This window comes from Arachis ipaensis, chromosome B10 (assembly GCF_000816755.2).
Source record: "Arachis ipaensis cultivar K30076 chromosome B10, Araip1.1, whole genome shotgun sequence".
Taxonomy (NCBI): domain Eukaryota; kingdom Viridiplantae; phylum Streptophyta; class Magnoliopsida; order Fabales; family Fabaceae; genus Arachis; species Arachis ipaensis.
Window position 1 is genome coordinate 28340496 of NC_029794.2, and position 6670 is coordinate 28347165.

Consider the following 6670-nt stretch of genomic DNA (forward strand, 5'->3'; position numbering starts at 1 on the left):
TGCCACGCCTTCGACACCAAGTGGCACGCCATAGTGAAGGTTATTCTTGGGATGGAGAGTTGGTGTGCCATGCCCCTTTGCTCAAATGGCACGCCCATAGTGGTTGATGAGTCAGGCATGCAACGCCCAGCTTGGCGTGCCACGCCCCTTTTGTGTCCTTCATTGTAGCTCTCTGGAATTTTGTATCAGTGTGCCATGCCCAGTCTCTGGCGTGCCACGCCCATATGCATGCTTTGAATCTCTTCTCTGGTCTTTAGTACTGGCGTGCCACGCCCAGCTCCTGGCGTGCCACGCCAGTGCGTTTTTGTGGCGTTTGCTTCAAGTGTCATGCCAGTTTCACACGCCCAGCTTCTTGTTTATCTTCTACCCCATTTTTGATGCTTTTCTCACCTGAAATTCAGCACAACTCATCTCAAATTAGTGTACCATAATATTCATCAAATAATGCATGAATTGTACTGATCAAATGAGATTTATTCTCTTTTATGGTCTTCTTTATGCAAGAAAGAAGGGTAGATGATGCAAGTCATCATTACATTCTCACCAAGATGGCCAAACATTCTCTGAGACCCATTCAATCGAACTCGAAACCAATCCTTACACTTCAGATTGAAGCGTGGAACCTTATTGAATCTTGCATACCAGCCTTGAGCGCGAACCATTTCCTTTTTACTCTTAAAGCTGCAAAGAGCTCTAAGCTAACCATCTATTTCAAGTAAACCATATTCAAGTGGAAAAGTAAAAATATAGCTAAGGATTTTACCCACTTGAATTTAGTATTGGGTGGTAATGATCTTGGGATATGTGTTTCCAATGGTTTTGCAAGCTCTACTCCCTCGTGTTCTTCTGTGAATTCCTCCACTTTGTTACAAATTTCTTCAATTTCAACCACATCTTGATCCAAGTCTTCGATATCTTCCTTATCACTCAAGTCATAAGTTGGAGGTTGTGAAAAATCTACCTCTGCATCATCTTCGTATTCACTTGCGGAAGATTCTTCCATTTCAAAGAATTGATTTGCGGATGCAGGTTCATTACTAGGAGAACTTGACTCGTGATATTCATTATCAAGGAAACTTGCTTGTTGAGTTATTCCGTCCAGGTCTTCATAGGATTCCTGCTTCGGGGGTTGTGCACTATCCTCCTTAGCATCAACTGCACTTTTCCTTACGGAATTTTCTACAATTCTGGATTCCCATGGAGGTTCATCGTCTCCAAAGTCTTCAACCAATTCTTCTTCTTCGATAATTTCAGCTTCCTCCACTTGTTCCAGTACAAAGTCATGCTCCGTACTGTCCAGTGGGGTTTCTAGTATCTCCTTCATGCTGCGTTCTTCATTAGTTTGTCCACATGAAGCCATGGGGATTCCTTGAGTGTCCGAACATCGCGAAGGTAGTCTATTTATCGCTTCATTCAATTGGTGAAGTGTGGCATAAAATTTTTCAAATGTTTTCTTGAGTTGCTCCCTTGATTCTTGGAGTGATGGATATGGACATGGTGCATAGGAAAGTGGTGGTTCTTGGGAGTAATTAGGTTGGAATTGGGGTGGATACGGGTTAAGGTTATATGGAGGTGAATGGTGGTAGTTGGCTTGTGAGTGTGGTGGTTCAAAGCTGTGTTGAGGAGGTGGTTCATAGGCGTATGATGGGGCTTGTCGGTAATTACAAGGGGATCCACCATAACTATTGTTCTGACATGCATTACTGAATGGTCGTCGTCCATGATAGTTTGAAAGGTGTTGTTGCCTAAAGAGTTGATCAGATCCTCGTGGCTCCGTCCATCTCTGATTGTTTTGACCTTGATGCATGTTCCTGTTATAGCTTTCATTTCTTTCAACATTATTAGAACCAAACTCAAAGCGACAGGGGTGAGAATTCATAGTAAATAATAAAAATTAAAAGCAAAAATAAAAGGAAATAAACAAGCAAAAGAAAATATTTACAATAACCAATAATAAGGCACAGAGTTGTAACTCCTCGGCAACGACGCCATTTTGATGAACTGAAGATTGATGGTTTAGAATTTACAATAAATTCTCGTTGCAAGTATAGTTTCTAAACCAAGCAATCATCCTTTCATACAAAAGTTTAGTTGTCACAAGTAACAAAACCCAATAAAAATAAATAACCGAAGTATTTAAACCTCGGGTCGTCTCTCAAAGAGTTGCAGGGCAGTATGATTTATTATTGGTTATGGAAAATTATATATTTTTGGGTTTTTGAAATAGGGAACAAGTAATTTAAATAACAAGAAAAATAAATTAATAATTAATAAAATCTCTTGGCAAGGTATGAGAATTTGAAATCCTATCCTAGTTATCCTTACCAGGTGTGATGAAAATTGGATTCTGCTCCTACTTAAATTAACCCTTGATAAACAAAGGAGAGTCAAGTGGACTAATTAAATTGATCCTCAAGTCCTAGTCAACTCCTATGGAAAGACTAGAGTTATTGGAGTACAAATTAACCAGCAGAGAATTCCAATTTCAATCAACAGCTGAGTTTGATAACTCAAGTGTTGCTAACTACTTAACCAAAGCCAAAAGGGGAAAATAAATCTAAATTGAATTGAAAGCATCATAAAATAATCATTAATCTGAAATACCTCAAATTGCATTTAAACATAAATTCAAATCCTAACATGGAAAGTTTGTAAATCAATAATGAAAAGATAAATGACAATTAAAGTAATGGAATAAATGAAAGTAGAAAATAAATTTAAAGGAATATTGAACCTGTGATTGAAGAAGAAATAAACCTAACCTTTAAAAGGAATCCTAATCCTAAATCCTAAGAGAGAGGAGAGAACCCCTCTTTCTAAAACTACATCTAATTCTAAAATTGTGTATATTGTATCTATTACTTAGTTGTTCTACGTATATCCTTTGATTCCTCCATTCTCTGGCTTATATTCTGTGTTTCTGGTTTGGATTTGGGCTGAAAAAGGGTCCAGAAATCGCTGGGGCCATTTTCTGCAGATTCTTGTACGTGGCGTCTGTCACGCGTTTGCGTGGGTCACGCGTTCGCGTCATCTGGGAGTTTTCCTTGTCACGCGTACGCGTCAGTCACGCGTACGCATCATTTGCGTTCTACTCAAGGCACGCGTTTGCATCGTCCACATGTACGCGTCGATTCCATTTCGCGCTAGGCACGCGTTCGCGTCGTCCATGTGTTCGCGTCGCTGCCTTTTCTTCAAAACTCCATTTTTGTGCTTTCCTTCCATTTTTGTATGTTTCCTTTTTGTCCTTTGAGCCATTCCTGCCCTATGAGATATGAAAATACTTAACACACAAATCACGGCATCGAATGGTAATAAAGGATAATTAAAATTAATATTTTTAAAGCATAGAAAATATGTTTTTCACATATATCATAATATAAGGAAGGAATAGTAAAATCATGCAATTTACATGAATAAGTGGGTGAAGGATTGAATAAATCACTTAAATTGAGCATAAAAAATATATCATAAAAGATGGGTTTATCACAGCAGCACGCAAATGCGTGTTGTCCCGTGTCGGCATGCAAGAGGCAGGCCCCCTCCGAGAACAAGCTTCATTAATGGTGGGAAGGAAGGTTGGTAGCGTGCCCGTCTATTAAAAGGGTGGTGGGGCTCATTGCTGTTGTGTTGTTTAGAGGTGGTGGGGTTGGAGGTTTAGGGTTGTCTTCCATTGTTGAGGGAGATGAGGGTGGGCTTTTGACTTAGGATTTTGAAATAATTTTACGGTTGAGAGTGAGATTAGAATACTCAAAATGGTACGTAATTATACGTCTCTTGAAGATCATGTGGTCAATTATTTGGGACATCCTAATTATATAAGTTTGTTATTTATGTTTAATTTATTAGTATTTACTTGGTTAGCATTAATTTAGCATTTTATTATTATTTATTTGGGTATTATTATTGTTCTAACTGTACTATTAAATATTAATATAAATTATAATTAATTTTAATTTTTTTCGAAATTAATATATATTTTTTGTTATTTATTAGAATATGGTATTTTATATTTTGTAAACATATATTTTGCTAGCCAATAATATATAATTATATGTTATAGTAAAACTAACAAAGAATATAGATGTGAGTAATAAGAAATTCATTTATTTTCTGTTAAAAGAAGTTATCAATTTATTCGTATTGCTATTTATTAAATTAATTCCTTTTATGGTTGAACCTTATCAGGCTAATAGGAATCTTTTGCCCCGTAAGCTTGACCAACCAGAGACGTGGCATCCGGGTGTTGAGCAATCCTTACGAACCACCGAATTTTAAAAACTCTTTAGAGTTGGAGTGATTAGAGGAAATTCCGCGATACTAGCTACTCTTGTGGAAAGGTGGCGGCCGGAGACACATACGTTTGTGATGCCAGTACGTGAGGTTACAGTGACACTGGAGAACGTGTTATACATATTTGGCCTACTGATCGACGGAGAGTTGTGACTGGTTGGACCGATTGCAGACACGACTTCTTGATCACGTAGTGACACTAAAGTTTCCGCCACAGCCTCACCTCTCCCATTGCCATCCTCATCCTCATCACCGGCTTTGTACGTAGCTTCGAACTCCTCAACGCTATCATTGTTCATTTCTAAGTACGTCTCAACTCTGTCATCTTGCATGGTCATGTTGAACCCTATCTGCAATAATATGCTCAAACTCAACGTTCAACTCAATCCTCGGGTGTTGCACCTGAGTTTGCTGGTGAATACGAAACATCCACTAAATACTTGTTTCGTCGACTATTGGCATACCTCAAACTGTATCATGCCGCTAAAAATGACAACCAGACTCCTGTAGAGAATGTTGGTGACCCTCTTTACAATATCAGCCTTTATGCTTTGACAAAGCCCGTACTTTAGTTTCGCAAATGTTATTGTGCACGGAACGACAAAAGAAAATATATTCTCACACGTAAAACTCACACCCTCATACGTATTTCGTACGACCTCATCGTTGTGGTAAACCACTATATTTGCTGTGTCCTCCATCGTACTGACCCTAGAGGAAAACACTTCTCTCATAATGAAGCAAAATTGTTACGAGTTTTACTTTTTATAAGCAGAAGACTCACCTCGCAGGCTACGTGTTGCTAAGTCATCTAGCCAACGTCCGCCACGTGTGCAATACGCAACCTACGAGTTGTCTGCCACGTAGGAATCACGCATCATGCGTGTTTATGGATGGCCGCCACGTGTCAACATGTGGCTTGCGTGTTGCTTCAGAGGTGGACATGTGTCAACCGGTAGCTTTCCTTTTGCTTCAGATTTTGGACACGTGTTCAACACGTGGGTTGCGTGCTGAGTCAGCACGTTACCTGCGTGTTGGGCCTGCAACTCTGCAACATCCACCTGCCTGTATATACACCCAAAATGTCCATTTCCAGAAAAAACACACATATTTTCTCCATATTTAAATTCTTTAGTCTTAAATAACACTTTAAATAATTTTAATTTAAAAAATATTTATTTTTACTAGTGTAAATAAACCTACAGCGACCAAGGTTGATGAATATAAAGCCAAGATACCTTATCCTCAAAAACTTCGGAAAGAGGAGCAGGATAAGCAATTTGCTCGCTTTGCAGATTATCTCAGGACTCTTGAGATAAAGATTCCATTTGCAGAAGCACTTGAGCAAATACCTTCTTATGCCAAGTTCATGAAAGAGATCTTGAGTCATAAGAAGGATTGGAGAGAAACAGAAAGAGTTCTCCTCACTGAAGAATGCAGTGCAGTCATTCTGAAAAGCTTTCCTGAAAAGCTTAAAGACCCTGGGAGTTTTCTGATACCATGCATATTAGAAGGTAATTGCACCAAGACAGCTTTATGCGATCTTGGGGCAAGCATCAACCTAATACCTGCATCCACTATCAGAATGCTTGGCTTAACTGAAGAAGTCAAACCAACCCGGATATGTCTCCAACTTGCTGATGGTTCTACTAAATACCCATCAGGCGTGATTGAAGACATGATTGTCAGAGTTGGGCCATTCGCCTTTCCCACTGACTTTGTTGTGCTGGAAATGGAGGAGCACAAGAGTGCTACTCTCATGCTAGGAAGACCCTTCCTAGCAACTGGACGATCCCTCATTGACGTCTAACAGGGGGAAATAACCCTTTATGATGCCTGGGAGAGATACAGAGAGATGCTACGAAAATGCCCCTCTGAAATGTTCTCAGAGTGGGTTCAGTTAGACATCTTCTACTATGGGCTTGCAGAAGGAGCTCAGATGTCTCTAGATTACTCAGCCGGTGGATCTATCCACATGAGAAAGACAATTGAAGAAGCTCAAGAGCTCATTGATACAGTTGCCAGGAATCAACATCTGTACCTAAGCAGCAACCCTTCCATGAATGAAGAGGTTAAANGTACAACAGGATACAAAAGAAGAAATTAATTACTGATGCAAAGTACTACTTGTGGGATGAACCTTATCTCTTTAAGAGATGCGCAGACGAAATAATCCGTAGGTGTGTGCCTAGAGAAGAGGCACAGAGGATCCTATGGCATTGTCATGGATCTCAATATGGAGGCCATTTTGGAGGTGAGCGAACAGCCACCAAGGTCCTCCAATGTGGCTTCTATTGGACCACACTCTATAAAGATTCCCGAGAGTTTGTACGTAACTGTGACAGTTGCCAAAGAGCTGGTAATCTGCCCCATGGTTACG